Raw genomic sequence first — 13690 nt, 5'->3', positions numbered from 1 at the left:
TGATCTGCAGACCGCAGATCTGCCGTAGACTGAAGCAGAAATCTGGATAAATTTTCGGACCATTATGCGGTCTCGCAGCGGCCGCATAATCATTTCGCGGGCCGCACAATCCATCATAGATCCAGCATGAAAATATTTGAAGGGGAGTTTTGTGGCGCATTATGCGACCGCAAAATTGGTCTGCGAACCGCAGACTGGTCGCAGAGTGTGGCAGAAGTGCCCAGTTCTGAGGGGCCACTATGCGGTTTATTTTGCGGACCGCAGAAGCATTATGCGGTCGTATATGCGACCGCGGATCTGTATCGGGGCTTCATTTTTTAATTTTTTTTTACCCGACCCTATTTTGATTAAAAGCCCTCGGAGCTCGTTTTGAAGGCAAAAACCTGTCATTTTAGAGAGAAGAGGGGAGTGTTCTATAGGGAGAGAATTAAGTCCCAAGTGCTTTGTTCATCAACATCTTGTCCAAGCTTTAAAATTCAACAAGAAATTTCATAAGATTTTCATCCAAGAGGTAAGGTTCTAACCCTAGTCTTCAATTTCGAGTTTAGGTAGAAGATGGGTAACTGGGAGCATGATTCTTGAGTATGAGAGTTGTTATTTATGCATGCATGTAGCTATGAGGATGGTGGGGAGGTAATTGAAATAGTATGAGTAAACTCTTGGTATTGAATTAGTTGCAAAGTGAAGGAAATCTTGTGGAAGAACCTTGTAATCAAATTCGCATACCTAGTGTTTGATAAAATGCTCAAATGAGCTAAAACCATGAATATCTTCCTAATTTATGTTCAATTTTGCTATGTCTCTAAATAGATCGAAGTTCCTAGAATTTTTGGAACTGTGTAGTGAATAAAGGAAAGCTCAAAGCGAGGTATGAAGGATAAACTTTTTTTCTGGTATTAGAATTCCTGTGTTCTTACAAAACTCCATCGTGTGAAGTTCGAATATGGAACGCTATTGATGTGGGATATTTAAACTAGTAAAATTGATTTCCGATTGGCATAACGTGTCAAAACCCTCGTGTGTTAATGATTCTCTAATTTTGACTTAATTATGTTATACCCCTTCTGGGAAGAAGATCTTGTATGAAATAAACGTGATTAAACACTTATTTCTCATATGATGAAACCTTATGAACCTACTCTTGCTAAGGTCAAAGGTTGCAAATGGTTGATTTGAAAGGGAATTCTTTTGTACCAACTATTATCGTTTTGGGAATCCGAAGTGTGGCATTGTGAATGGTGAGGCGGCATGCCCGCATTTTGTAGAGTTGTGGTATTGTGAATACACTTCCACCCGCATATATTGGGGTAAGGCGGCAGGGCCGCTTTGTGTAGAGTTTATGGTTTTGTGAATACATCTCCACCCGCATATATTGGGGTGAGGCGGCAGGGCCGCTTTGTGTAGAGTTTCTGGTATTGTGATTGTACCTCCATCCGCATATATTGGGGTGAGGCGGTAGGGCCGCTATGTGTAAAGGTAGTTGTAGAAGATCCCCAACTTAAGAATTTATAAATGTTATTGAAAGCTCTTAATAAATTTGCTATGGCTTTAATGGCTAACTAAGCCTTTTATTGTTGCCATAATTCATCATATTCATGTTGTATTTCCAAGTCCTTGCATAGGTGTTTGATTTTCATACTAGTACTATTTGACATGTACTAGCATTCCTGTTTTCGGGGATGCTACATCTTTAATGAATGCAGGTTGTTCCACAGCGGAGGACATTGTCTAGTGATATCGGTACACTCTCTTTCCGGTTGGCTTGGTGAGCCTCACTTCATTTCGGGGTCGTGCATCTTTTGTTGTATGTGTATTATATTTTGAGTTGGAGCCTTGTTGTCGGCACTATTATTGTACTCTTTTGTATCTATTAGAGGATTCGTAGACACGGTGTGGGTTGCGTATTGGTATTAGGAAGGTCAAGATATAATGTCGTATGTGTATTACATATTCCACTTCAACTATGAAAGTGTATGTATTTTGAGACATTATAAATGAAGTAACAAATGATGATAGAATTAGTATTGTTCATGAACCCTCTTGGTGGTTAATTAATGAAATTTACCTTCTCTTTATTTATGGGTGAGTTGGGTAGAAGGAAATCTAGCAGGCTTGCTCGGTCGAGTTATCTCGGTTGAGCGTCAGTCACGCTCTCCGAGGTCGGGCGTGATAAACTTGGTATCAGAGCCTAAGGTTTTAAAGTGTCCTAGTATGTCTCGGAGCTATATCTAGTAGAGTCCTTCTTATTGGTGTGTTGTCGACCACATCTATAATTAGGAGGCTACTTGGGCATTTAGGAATAATACCCTTCTTTAATGTTCTCGATCGTGCGATAAAGCTGATTGTAAGATTGTTCCTCCTTTAACTCGTGCTTTGCTCTAACGTTCAGTACATGGCGCCTAGGAAGAAAGCAAGAACTAGCCAAGGAGCCAATATCACCCCAGGAGTGGTAGTTGATTCTATATTTGATGATGCGTGTGAGCACCCGAGGGGTGAGGATATTCCCCCAATTACTACACCGCCTGAATTTACTATTCATGCTCATACTGCACCAGTTCCTACACCTACTGAGGGTGCAATGGTCCCTCCAACTGATATTCCAGTTCCACCTCTAGCCCCACCTTCCGGTCCCGGTGTATCTGATGGGGATCTTCAGGGAGCCATACAGATGTTGGCTCAGATAGTGGCTTCCCAGGCCCATAGATCAAATGTTGCACCCATTTCTTCTAGTCAGTCAGGGGATTCCGCTAGTTCCAGGGTGAACAGGTCCCTCCAGTTGGATCCTTCAGTGTTCACAGGTACTGATCCTGAGGAGGAGCCCCAGGACTTCATTGATGAGATGCACAAGACCCTTCGAGTTATGCGTGCTACTGAGACGAAGGGAGTGGAGTTGGCCTCCTACCGCCTGAAAGGGGTGGCCTATTCTTCGTTTGAGATGTGGGAGGAGTCCCGTGAGTAGGGGAGCCCTCCAGCGAGGTGGAGTGAGTTCACCGATGCCTTTATGGATCATTTCTTGCCTACCGATACTATGGCAGCCCGTGCCACTGAGTTTGAGAGCCTGAAGCAGGGTAGCATGAATATGTGGGAGTACCATATGGAGTTCGCGCGCCTGTCCAAGTATGCTATTCACATGTTGCCCATTATGGAGGCCAGAGTGCGCCAGTTTGTGTAGGGCCTTAGCCCCTTAGTTATTAATGAGGCCGCTACAGCTGCCTTGAATTCTGATATGAACTATGGGAAGATGGTGGCTTTTGCTCAAGCTACAAAGGACCGTAAACTGAAAAATAGAAGGGAGCGTGAGGGTAGCAGCAAGGCCCAGACCGCGTGCAACTTGGGTGGTTCTTCTAGTGGTGGTAGGTCAGCATTTAGGAGAGGGTCATCAGGGCCATCTCAGTCATTCGCTCAGTCTTCGATGAGTGCACAGCCATCCGGGCCCAGTCAGGGAAACATAGGACCCCACTAGCAGGGTCGGCCTGGAGGGAGATTTCTGCAGCAGCGGAGGCCCCCATGCCCTAAGTGTGGGAGGATGCACTTTGGGGCCTGATTCATGGACTTACATATATGCTACAGGTGCGGTATGAGGGGTCACATTCAGAGGGATTGCCGCTCGTCCCGCCGGATCATGGGCAGAGGTGCGGCGCAGCCAGTTAGTTCTACAACTACTATATCCACAACACCTTCTCTAGCTCGAGGCACCCCAGCACCTGCAGGGCATGGTGCAACTAGGGGTGGTGCACAGATTTTGGGAGGACCCAACAGATTTTATGCTATGTGGAGGCGTCGGAATTTAGAGGCTTCTCCAAATGCTGTCACATATATAATGACTGTCCAATCCCATGATGTATAAGCTCTTATTGATCCCGGTTCCACTTTTTCATATGTCACTCCTTATGTTGCTATGGAATTTGGGATAGAACTGGTACAACTTCATGAGGCATTCTTCGTATCTACTCCGGTTGGCGAGTCTATTATGGCCGCACGGGTTTATAGGGATTGTGTTGTCACGGTGCGTGGTCGGGACACCTTGGCCGATCTCATTGAATTGGGGATGGTTGATTTTGATGTAATAATAGGGATGGACTGGCTTTATTCATGTATTGCTAATCTTCATTGTCGAACCAGGACCGTTAGGTTTGAATTTCCAAATGAGTCAGTGATTGAATGGAATGGGGATGATATGGTGACAAATGGTAGGCTTATTTCTTACCTTAAGGCCACAAAGATGATTAACAAAGGGTGTATCTACCATTTGGTCCGGGTTACGGACACCGATGCTGAGGCACCTACACTTGAGTCTGTGCCTGTTGTGAATGAATTTCTGGAGGTCTTTCCGGATGAGCTCCCTAGGATCCCACCAGATAGGGAGATTGATTTTGGGATTGATGTGATGCCAGGCATGCAGCCTATATCTATTCCACCGGCAGATTGAAGGAATTAAAGGAGCAGCTGAAGGACTTGTTAGAAAAGGGTTTCATCCGGCCGAGTGTGTCGCCTTGGGGCACACCGGTACTTTTTGTAAGGAAGAAAGATGGGTCACTGAGAATGTGTATTGACTATCAGCATCTTAACAAGGTCACAATCAAGAATAAGTACCCGCTGCCAAGGATAGATGACTTTTTTGACCAATTGTAGGGTGCTAAGTACTTCTCCAAGATTGATTTAAGATCCGGGTATCACCAATTGAAGATCAGTGAGCAAGATATTCCAAAAACAGCTTTCAAAACCCGGTATGGGCACTTTGAATTTTTGGTAATGTCTTTTGGGCTAACAAATTCCCCGGCAGCTTTCATGGAACTTATGAACCGAGTTTTCAAGCCGTTCCTCGACTCTTTTGTGATAATGTTTATTGACAATATCCTTGTATATTCACGCAGTCGAGAGGACCATGCCGATCATCTCATGGCAATTTTGCAGACCCTGTATGATACCAGTTGTATGCAAAGTTTTTGAAATGTGAATTTTGGCTTGAATCTATCACGTTCTTGGGTCATGTCGTCTCCAGAGAAGGAATTGAGGTTGATCCTTAGAAGATTACAACTGTGAAGAATTGGCCTAGACCTACTACCCCAACTGAGATTTGTAGTTTCTTGGGCTTAGCTGGATATTACAGGAAGTTTGTGGAGGGGTTCTCTACTCTTGCCTCTCCGTTGACTAAATTGACGCAGAAGTCGGTTAAGTTCCAATGGTCAGATGTTTGTGAAAATAGCTTCCAGGAGTTGAAATCAAGATTGACTACGACACCGGTGTTGACCCTACCAGAGGGTACATATAGGTTTGTGGTATATTGTTATGCTTGAAGAATCAAACTTGGGTGTGTGTAAATGCAACATGGCAAGGTGATATCTTATGCTTCTACGCAACTCAAGAATCATGAAAAGAACTATCCAATACATGACTTAGAGCTTGCGGCGGCGGTATTTGAATTTAAAATTTGGCGTCATTATCTATATGGGGTTGTCATGCCTCGACCCCGGGGAGCCCGACCGACGCTAAACAGAGTTACCCCGGTCGAGCAAGACTGCACAGTGTCGTCTACCTAACTCACCCATGAATAAAGAGAAGAATACATTTCATTAATTAGACAGTAAAAGGTCATATGAATAACACCAGTTCACTTCCATTGGTTACGTCATTAACAAGTCTTCAAAACAGTACATTGTACAATCATAGTTAAAGTGGAACAGATGATACGATTACAATATTTTTTAATTTAACCTTCCCAAAAATAGATACAACCCACACTATGTCTACGGAGCCTCTAACAGAAACAAAAGAGTGCAATGACAGTGCCGGTAACAAGGCCCCGGCTATACCTCAAAACGCTATGTACAAAGGATAAGAGATATAGGACCCCGAAATAAAATGGGGCTCACCAAGTTAGCTGAGGAGAGGGTGTGCTGCTATCACTGATCAATACCACCTGCTGTGGAACCACCTGCATCCATTAAAGATGCAACGCCCCTCGCAAAAGGGACATTAGTACATATGGAATAGTACTAGTATGTAAAACTGAACACCTTCTCAATAGAACGTGTAATAGTGAATGGAGAATAAAACATGAAATCAATAAGAAACTCAAATGGTATCAAAGTGTCAAATTAGGGGAAAAAGTAAAGTTCAAGTAAGTTTCAATAATTTAAGTTGGGAGATCTTTTGCACCGATACACCACCATATTTTAGCACGGAGTCCGATCTCAGCCCGACCGGCTAAGCCATCTCACCCTAAAACATACACTCACAATACCACCATATGTGCGGCATGACGTCTGATCTTAGCCCGATCGGCTAAGCTGTCTCACCACAATGCCGTGTGGATCGACATCACATCATATCTCGTTAGCAATAATATCATCCTATTTAAGGGGAAATATCTCAACACACCAATCTCATCCCATATAAGGGAAAACAGTCTCATCACATTAACATGGGGATTTACCCCTCAATCATTCCTACACCGGCACGTATAGTTTCGGGGTTAGGTTGTTCTGACCTACCCTTCATCGGAGGCTAAACAATACTCCGATCAAAAAGATTTACCACTAATTTCACATTCTTTTACATGTCATTCAATTTATTGGCACCATTCGCCATAACGCAATATCATTCTTGGCACGTTGGCCGTACTTCATAATTCATGCTCACTATTTCACTTTGAAACATCATCATGGAAATCAACAACAAGGCATTAAGTATATATATATGAGAAATAAGAGTTTTAGGCGGTATCCTTTCCAAGTCAAGCATAATGGACTTTAATTTGAAATATGATTTGAAGTTATAGCGACTTAACACATAAACCGTACTTGAACACTTTCCCGAAGGATAACATAATGTGATAGGAACTTTCGGAATACATTTTGAATACATAACTCTTGACACTTTGCTTATTCGGAACCATCGAAGTCATTGGGAATAACTCGGAATATGGGTATAAGGAACTTGAGACAACCATACTTGAAACTTATGAGAACATTATGGAATTCAATTCTAAGAGAGAAGTTTAGCCAACATACCTCGCTTTGAGCTTTCCTTAAATTACTACAATGTTCCAAAAATCTATCAATCCCAATCTATTTTGAGACATACCAAAATTAAACACAAATTAGGAAGATATTCATGGTTTCATCTCATTTGAGCATTTTATCAAATGCTAGGTGTGCAAATTTGACTAAAAGGTTCTTCTACAAGATTTCCTTCATTCCACAACCCAATCATTACTTATTTGAGCTTAACAATCTTTCCACAAACCTTATTGGTAAATGCATGTAAAAATAATATTCTTACACCCAAGAATCATATTCCCAATCAACCATCCACTACCCAAATTCGAAATTGAAAACTAGGGTATGGAACCTTACCTCTTAGATGAAGAACTTGTGTGGTTTCTTGTTGAATTTCAAGGCTTGAGCAAGATTTTGATGAACAATTAGCTTAGGGATTTCTCCTCTCACTCTAGGACACTTCCTCTCTCTAAAAATATCAGATATTCCCTTCAAAAATGGTCCCTTACTTCTATTTATCGAGATAGGGTCGGGTTATAAGGATAGAAAAATGGACCCTCCAAAATCCGGACCGGTCTAGCGCCCCTACAGACCTTGCGCCGCGCACTCTATAGCACGGTCTAGTGTGCTACAGACCTTGCGCCTCACATTCTATAGCACGGTCTAACACGCAAAAGTCCTTGCGCCCCGAGCTCTATAGCACGGTCTAGCGCGCTACAGCCCTTGCACTGCGAGCTCTATAGCACGGTCTAGTGTGCTACAGACCTGGCTTAGTGAGGTATATATCACTGTCTAGCGTGCTACAAACCTGGCTTTGCGAGGTCGAAATGATTCAACTCCCCAACACACTGTTCAACCCAAAAGGTCCTAGAATATAATAATTTAGCCTACCTTGGCACCACGGAGCCTTAAATTCCTTAGCAAAATTTTTTGGGGCCTTACATTCTCCCCCTCTTAGGATCATTCATCTTCGAATGAGGAGTAGAGTCTATCCCCAAACACTTAACATAATTCGTTTCTTCTTCCACACATCTTAAGCTCCCAAATTTGACTAACTCCCAAACGTTTCAGAAATTTCGGTAAAGTATCCTCTACAATTGGGCCTAACCACCTGCCAAAGAATCACCAAAACTAGTCCCAACAACATATACATGAACCAACGATGCAACATAACGTTAAAACAATGCCAACCATGGCCTCACGAGCAGTATACTACCAAAAAGGAACACTTAGCATTTTCATAGAACACAACTTTATAAATACATGGCTATTCAAACAAATGAGGGTACTTCTTCTTCATTTCTTCCTCGGCCTCCCAGGTGGCCTCTTCTGCCTGCTGGTTCCGCCATAGTACTTACACGGAGGCAATCTCTTTGTTTCTCCACTTTCGAACTTGCCTATCAAGAATTGCAACTGGAATTTCTTCATAAGTCAATTATTCATTAACCTCAATGGTATCAACCAGAACAATAAGCGATAGATCTCCAACCACCTTCTTTAACATGGATACATGAAACACCAGGTGCACTAAAGAAGACATTTCTGGAGGTAGTTCTAGCATGTAAGCCAATTGATCAATCCTCTGAATAATTCTGTACGGTCCGACATACCTCAGACTCAATTTCTCTTTCTTACCGAACCACATTATACCCTTCATAGGGGAAACCTTCAAGAATACCCAATCATCTTCTTTGAACTCCAAATCCCTACGACGAATATCTGAATATGACTTCTGACGAATCTGAGCAGTTTTCAATCGCTCCTTAATAATCTTAACCTTTTCCATAGCCTGATGCACGAGGTCTGGCCCTATCAACTCCGCTTCCCCAATCTCGAACCACCTAATGGGAGATCTACATCTCCTACCATATAAAGCCTCGAATGGTGCCATCTGAATGATAGCATGATAAATGTTATTGTAGGCAAACTCTATGAGCAGCAAATGATCATCCCAGCTACCTTTGAAGTCAAGAACACAAGCGCGCAACATATCCTCAAGTGTCTGAATAGTCCGCTCTGCCTGCCTGTCAGTCTGCAGGTGAAAGGCTGTACTAAGATTCACTTGAGTACCCAAACCTTGCTAAAATTTCTTCCAAAAAATTAGCTATGATCTGTGCCCCCCGATCAGAATTGATGGAAAATGGAGTGCTATGCAGCATGACGATTTCCTTGATATATAGCTGAGCATACTATTCCGCTGTGTCGGTAGCCTTAACAGGTAAGAAGTATGCTGATTTCGTGAGTCGATCCACAATCACCCAAATTGAGTCGAACTTGCAAGGAGTGCGAGGTAGCCCTACCACAAAGTCCATATTGATCATCTCCCATTTACACATTGGAATCTCTATGCTCTGCGCCAACCCATCGGGCCTTTGATGTTCAGCCTTCACTTGCTTAAGTTCTAGTTTAGGTGAAGGAAGTATGGTCGCCTTACCAATAGTTGAAACCCAATCGGGAGATGTTTCGGTTTAGATTCCTACTAATGTAATTTCCATTACTGATGGACAAATCTTCTTATCCACCGACCTATTCAATTCTGGAATCAGACCTGCTATTAATGTAGGTATCTCCATTTTCAGAGTGGGGTCCGTAGCTCAAATAAAAGCCATGAAATAAGTAGCTGATAAATTAAAATTAAAACTAGCACAATTCGCAGAATTAGAAGCCTTTGCATAATTTTCTTCTGATCTCGATAAAGCTACTCAGAATCAATTGGCAAGAGGTCAACGATTACGTGAATTGCTTAAACAATCCCAATCAGCTCCTCTCACGGTAGAAGAGCAGATAATGACTATTTATACTGGAATAAAAGGCTATCTTGATTCATTAGAAGTTGGACAGGTAAGGAAATTTCTTGTTGAGCTACGTACTTGCTTAAAAACTAATAAACCTCAGTTCCAAGAAATCATGTCTTCTACCAAGACATTTACCGAGGAAGCAGAAGCCCTTTTGAAAGAAGCTATTCAGGAACAAATGGATCGTTTTATACTTCAGGAACAAACATAAAGAAATATTAATCACTTTTGTCTTAATCTTAATAAAAAAAGGAATCAAGCGTCTTGGATTCAAATATTCAAAGAGTCTTTCTTGCTATCGAAATCTAAAAAAAATATATATATGAAAATAAATTGCGTCCAATAGGATTTGAACCTATACCAAAGGTTTAGAATACCTCTGTCCTATCCATTAGACAATGGACACTTTTCATTCTGATTTTTTTTCTTCGTATTTTAACTTTTTGTTTGAAAAAAGAAACCCAGAAAGAATCGGATGTGAAAGAATTTTTGGAATTGTATATTCAATGATGTACTAATACTAATAAACTAAATTTGATTTAATGAATAGATTATAATATTTAAAATAAATAGATATAGAGCGGGTAGCGGGAATCGAACCCGCATCGTTAGCTTGGAAGGCTAGGGGTTATAGTCGACGTCGATTCATTTTTTTTTACGTTTCTAATTCAAAACCGAACATGAAACTTTGGTTTTATTCGACTCCTTTATGGAGATGAGTCACTTTATAGATCTAAGATGTGAACAAAATTCAAATACAGATTAAACGAATAGCTTTGTAGATGATCCTTCTAGAAGAAGGAGATTCTAACAACCTTTCTAGTTATTTCGTTCTCTATTTCTATTTAATAGGATCCTGAGGAAAATAATTTTATTTTCACCGAGCTAAAACAATATGTTAATGTCTCTAGTAAACCAAAGTCATCGTTTAATAGCTATTTTGCTTCAATTTCTTCTTTACAAATAAGAAATTAAAGATTTAATTACGATTAGAAATCAACTTTCTATCTTCATCCATGGATCCTTTATTCATACTTATTCAATTGGAAGTATTGATCTAATTCCAAAACTATGTTTCGCAATTTCATAATCTAATTTTTCAATGTCTAAATAACCCTTGGATACAAATCACGAGAATGTGTATTTGTTCTCGAATCTGTCATTGAGAGGAAAAGGATTAAATCCTTTAAAGAAATAAAGTTTTCGATCGGAACACGAATCAAACCGAAGGACCCTTTAACTATTTAAGGGATAATAGAACGAATCACACTTTTACCACTAAATTATACCCTCTATAATCCGATTATTGTATACAAATGCAACTTTTGTCGAACAGGAAAATTGTGGTAATCAAGATAGGATAAGATAGGGTCGTCACAGAATCATCCAAATTAGAGTGTTGATCTTTTTTCCTGTGGGGATTTCAATTTGATGAGATTCGGAAATGAGGGTTCATTTAAATAACTAAATTACAGAATTAAGTTCTATCTTTTCTTTTGCTGGAGGAGTTTTGATAGAGATACGGCTCGTCAAAACCACTAAAATTATAACATAAAAATGCATTGTGGAATACTCGAAAGCTTTTTTTTTTTAGTACGGCAAGGTGGTAAACATAAAATAAAAAAGCAGAAAAGAGAAATGAGACTTTTATTTTAATCGAATTTTCTATTTTATATATTTTATTTTACTTTTACAAAAATTTTACAAAAAATAAAATTTTTTTCTTGTTGCTTGAATATTAACTATTCAATTAAAATAAAATATTACAACTATAACATGCATTTTGGTTTTCAAATTCAAATTTGTTGGAACAAAAGACGTCCGGCTGGGTTCTGACCAGACCAAGCCATGAGAATAAGAGGATCCTTTCGAACAAAATCAAGACAAAGAAAAGAGGTCTTCTTTATTTTTCTTAATATTTTTGGCTCTTCTGAGCCCTTCCTTCACTTTAGATAAAGAAATAAAGGAAATTGATGATAAAAGTTGTACATATCTATATAGTGTAGAAAGAAGAAAAGAGAGAAAGAAAGATTCTTTCTTTTATATTATGTGCTATCTCATGTAGTAATTATCTTTTTCAATTGGGAGAGATGGATGAGTGAACTAAAGCGGCGGATTGCTAATCCGTTGTACGAGTTAATCGCACCGAGAGTTCGAATCTCTCTCTTTCCGTTGATGACTTGATTTTTTTTTTTTCAAATTTCAAAATCCTTTATTCTTATTCTTAGTTAAATATGTGGAATGGACCAAATCATAAGAAAATTTAAAAATCAAGCAAGGAAAAATCTTTTTTATTTTATTCTTCACGTCCAGGATTACGTCCGGGATCATTAGATAGGAATCCAAAGATGAAGAGAAAAAGAAAGAAATATCACTACTGTGTAAACGAAGAGTTTGAGAGTAAGCATTACACAATCTCCAAGATGATATTTTTGAAAAAAAGAGAGAATAGATCATCCATTTTTCTACCGCATATCCTAGTTTGACACCAAGTAATGAAGCTCTTTCTCTAAAATAATTTTCATAAATTCTTTTCTACTAAGAGTTTGTCATTAACCAACTTTTTTTTATATATACAATTAGGTATTGTGAGGAGCCTAATAAGGTCTTTCACTGGAAAGGAAAGCGTCAAAAAATAAGGAAATAAGTTAAGCCGGATTTCTCGTGACTATCCAAGAATTTCAATGTTTGAATCGATGTTTCAAACGGTAAAGCTTATCTGATTTTATTTATTTTAGAATTTTTTCTCGAATAAATCATGAATTTTCTAGGATATTATTAAGGATCTCATCGAAAATTACAGCAGCTTGCCAAACAAAGGCTAAGAGAAAAAAGAACAGAGGTATGACTGGCATAATATCTACGATTGGATTCAAAAAAGTATAGGCCTCGGGAAATTTGCCGAAGAAAAAACTACTCGAAAAAAGGGTCGAATTAAGACAGATACCGATCAAACTAAAGGTATTAAGCATACCAGACTTTTTGTTCCTGGAGATAATTGCATTTTGATTGAGTTATTGATATAAGGAAAAGGAAAGTAAGTAAGGTAAACAAAAAATACTTCTTTTTCTTTGAACCCACCCAATAAAAAATCCTCCTTTTCTCAAAGGAGAATCGAAAAAATTATATTTTCATACAATATCTTAATTGAATTATATGTAATGATCAATAAATTAAGTTGAATTCTATATCTACACATACCAAAAATATCGCAAAGTCCTAGTACCAATCTAATCTATTCTATAGATATTTGGACTAGAGTTGATAAACAAACAAAACAAGCAATATACTTTCTTAGTATCGAATAGAAATCTAAATGGGGCGTGGCCAAGTGGTAAGGCAATGGATTTTGGTTCCACAATTAGGAGATTTGAATCCTTCCATCCCAGAGCATATATATATGTTCTATGAGAATATAGATTGCTTTTTTAACAATGTTCTGTTTAAAATCGAAATGTTAGCTGGAATGTGATTCTTGTTTCTCATTGTTTTCTTCGATGAATTATTTTTTTTTTCAAAAACTGAATTGATATGCGAAAGAATCTATATTCCCTATCTCGTATTCTCTATCCCCTAAATTAGCCTAATTAGATTCAATTTTCTTTTTTGTGGATTTCTTGACTTTTTGCCAAGAGGGATTTTTTGGTACTAATTAAATTCACTAAGTCTCTTAATTCTTAATCAATGAGTTAGGCTATAATATCAAAAAATAGGAGCAAAAACTTGACTTAATCTAGACTTGTTTGGCTTTGTGCCTAGACAGCTCGCATTTCGTAAAAATAAAAAGACTAGTACACCCCCTTCTTTTCTTTTGATTTATGCCGCATCAGTCCCATAGAATGGGGTAGATATGAGTTAATCAGTAATAGGAAGGCATTCATTTCAATATCTATA

Source organism: Nicotiana tomentosiformis, chromosome 12, assembly GCF_000390325.3.
Source record: "Nicotiana tomentosiformis chromosome 12, ASM39032v3, whole genome shotgun sequence".
Taxonomy (NCBI): domain Eukaryota; kingdom Viridiplantae; phylum Streptophyta; class Magnoliopsida; order Solanales; family Solanaceae; genus Nicotiana; species Nicotiana tomentosiformis.
The sequence above is the reverse complement of the archived record's forward strand: the minus strand, read 5'-3'. Positions refer to the sequence as shown.